The 3,299-nt window shown below is 48.8% G+C and overlaps 1 pseudogene; it reads left to right on the top strand.

The window, feature by feature from the left end:
• Positions 1–161: 161 nt before the first annotated feature.
• On the top strand, positions 162–3,084 carry LOC104855271 (annotated as a pseudogene).
• Positions 3,085–3,299: the final 215 nt, after the last annotated feature.

Below are 3,299 nucleotides of genomic sequence, written 5' to 3' on the forward strand. Positions count from 1 at the left end.
GCTCTTTTCCGAGCAACTGCGCTTCCGCAGGTGGCCCAGGACGCTAGGGCGCCTGGCTCCCCAGCTGCCTTGTGATGGAGCCCGTGCCCCCGCGCAGTAGGGCTATGATTCATTGATTACAAAGGACTTTTCCAAATATTTTGTACTTTCGGTTGTATATTATGGATACCAAGGAAGAGAAGAAGGAACGTAAACAAAGTTACTCTGTTAGACTGAAAAAGAAAAAGCAAGCCAAACAAAATACAGAGATAGCAAGCAATGTAGCTACAAGGCCTCTTCCTGGGAAAGAAGATGCTCATTCTGTCATTTTGGAGCAAGACAAGGGCGACATTGCTGTGGAAGAGGAGTATATTACTGACGAGATGAAAAAGAGGAAAAATAACCAGCTAAAGTAAACCAGGCACACAGAGCTGAAGAGATACGATAGTGTTGATGACAATCAAAACAAAACGCATGATAAAAGAAGATGGTGGTTCAGAAGTCCCACAGAACCACGCAATACATCGCTGGAGGCCAGGACACCCTAAACTCCACAGCACTGAAGTTTAACATCACTCCCCATAAATTAGTGGAACGGAAGCAACTATTCACAAACATTATTGTTCCAAGCCAAGCCCTCTCGGTGTGCCAGACACGGGCTCTCCAGGCAGTACTCTGCGGCTGTCCTCCCTAAGCCCCAGGGCTATGGTCTCTCCCTGTCTTCAGACTCGAGTACTACAAGCTGCCTGATGCTGACTTAGTAAGAAAAGCCTTAAAACCTATTGAACAAGTCTTGTCATCTATTTTGGAAGATGAGCCAGGCTTGGTGAAATTTCTAAAAATGAATTGTTACTGCTTCACCAATGGAAAGGGCATGGTCGGAGGTGTCATGATCGTCATCCCCAACAACAAAAAGTTCAACCCCCGCAAGGCCGACACCCTGGCGATCGAGAACGGCTGAGGAGTAAGGCCTCACCTGCCCCATGGAGGAGGTGGTGTCCATAGCGCTGTACAAGGACATCTCCCACATGAAGATCAAGGACGCCTAGCCCTCGCCTGGAGAGCATGAAGACCTGGCTTCAGAGAAGCAACCCAACCCGTTTAGCAAGCTCAAGTCCATCAATAAAGAGAAACGGGAGAGAATCGGGACTTCCCAGTTCCGGGTCATCAGGCTCCCTGGAGAAGTCCACGAAGGACACAGGCACAGGGCCCATGGGCGGCACCGGGTCGCCGGAGACAGCCAGGATTTTTCCCTCGGTGACTAAACCCAGTGGGTAACCTGCAGGTCGGAATCCTCAGTTTGAATTTGCATCCAAAGAAAACTGCCTCGCAGGGGAGGATGAAGACTTAGTTTTCGTCTCAGCCTGAGAGCAAAGTGGAGATAAGCGACACCTCCAAGGAGTGCATTTCAGGTGACCCAGAGGAGCGGAAGGAGACAGCAGGGAACAAACTCTTCTGCCGTGTAAGTGCGGGTGTGGTCGGCCCAGCCACCGAGAGCGTCGCTGAGCTGAAGGGGACCCTGGACTCCGGGACCTGAGAGAAGAAAGACACCCAGCCGGAAGGCTAGCTGCCGGGTGGGAGACTCACTGAACATCCAGGAAGACCTAGATAAAATGCAACTCATAGAGTGTTACCTAAATAAGAACAGAGAAGGGACGCGGGAGTCTGAGAATTCTCAGAAGGCAGAATTGAGTGAACCCCTGGGAATAGACATCACCCTGAGCAGCTCCCTTCTCTGTGCAGCCGACCTGCCCACTGAGAGCCCTAGGAAGCCGGATGAGATCCCGGAAAAGGAGTGAGAGCCTCCTGCCCTGAAAGGGGACCCTGATGCAGAAGAAAATAGCATTAAAGAGTCTCTAGATTCCTCTTTGGAACCGGCCCTGGATAACAGCTGCCCTGGCACGCAAATGAACAATAAATTCGAAATTCAGTTATGACTGTTAAAGAGGATTCAAGTACCCACTGAAAATATCCTCCCCTCAAAAGAAGAAAAGAGCAAGACACCACCCATGTTTCTGAGCATCATAGTGGGCAAACCATGAGGAAATCCTTTGCTACTCACACAGCCGCCATGATGCAGTGATATGGCAGACTCAGGAAGCAGCCAGTGTACTGGTTCCCCGTCCCTCGGGAGAGGGTGGATCATTTGTACACGTTCTTGGCCCAGTGGTGTCCTGATGTCTATGGGAAGGATGCCAAAGAGCAAGGCTTCGTGTTGTTGGAAAAGGAACAGCTGAATACGATCGACAGCTTCTTCAATGAGCCTACAACGTAGAGCTGGGAGATCATCCCTGAGTGGAGGCCAAGCCCAGGAAGAGCATGTGCGGCTTCTATAAGGACAGGGATGAAGACGAGGATGAGGAAGGGCTGCCTGTGCTGCTGCCCCACAGCGTGCTGCTGGAGAACTTTCACATCGAGTAGCTGGCACAACGCCTCCCAGCACAGGTGCAAGGCTACCCGTGGAGACTGTCCTACAGCACCCTGGAGCACTGGACCAGCCTGAAGGTGCTCTACCGGAAGTCGGCTTCACTGGACAGTCCAGTGCTGCTGGTCATCAAGGACATGGATAACTAGATCTTTGGAGCATATGCAACTCATTCTTTCGAGATCAGTGACCACTATTACGGCACTGGAGAGACTTTTCTCTACACGTTTAGCCCCAACTTCAAGGTCTTTAAATGGAGTGTAGAAAATTCATATTTTATCAATGGAGATATAAATTCTTTAGAACTTGGCAGTGGAGGGAGACAATTTGGCTTATGGCTAGATGCTGATTTATACCATGGACGAAGGAACTCTTACAACACTTTCAATAATGATATTCTTTCCAAGAAGGAAGACTTCATCGTTCAGGACCTAGAGGTATGGATATTCGAGTGAACTTCAGTCTGCCTTAAACTGTCACTAGAAAAAGACTGGGTTGGCTCAGTCCTCCTGATGCTGGCAGGAAGACAAAGAAGGTCCCGCCCCTGCTGCCTCATCTGACCACAATACTTTCTGCCATCGGCTCTGATCATGATCACCTTGCAGGAAGACCCCAAAAGGTACGTGTGGAGGGCAGACGCTGGAGAAAGACCTCTGATGGCCAGATTGCTGAGAAAAGACTTTGTACTTCCACTGCTTCCAAATCCACACCCTGAATAATCAAATTGTTTATACATGCATGAGTTGAATACAATTTTTATTTTTGGTAAGGGTGAAAAAAGAGATACTGTGGAAATATATGCATGCCTTATGTATATATCAGCATAATTTTCATTACCAAAATGTACAGCGGTTATTTGCCATGGAAAAGGTTTGTCTCATTTAGAAAAATTGAA

Source organism: Fukomys damarensis, unplaced genomic scaffold (assembly GCF_012274545.1).
Source record: "Fukomys damarensis isolate Sample0158 unplaced genomic scaffold, DMR_v1.0_HiC HiC_scaffold_39, whole genome shotgun sequence".
Classification (NCBI taxonomy): domain Eukaryota; kingdom Metazoa; phylum Chordata; class Mammalia; order Rodentia; family Bathyergidae; genus Fukomys; species Fukomys damarensis.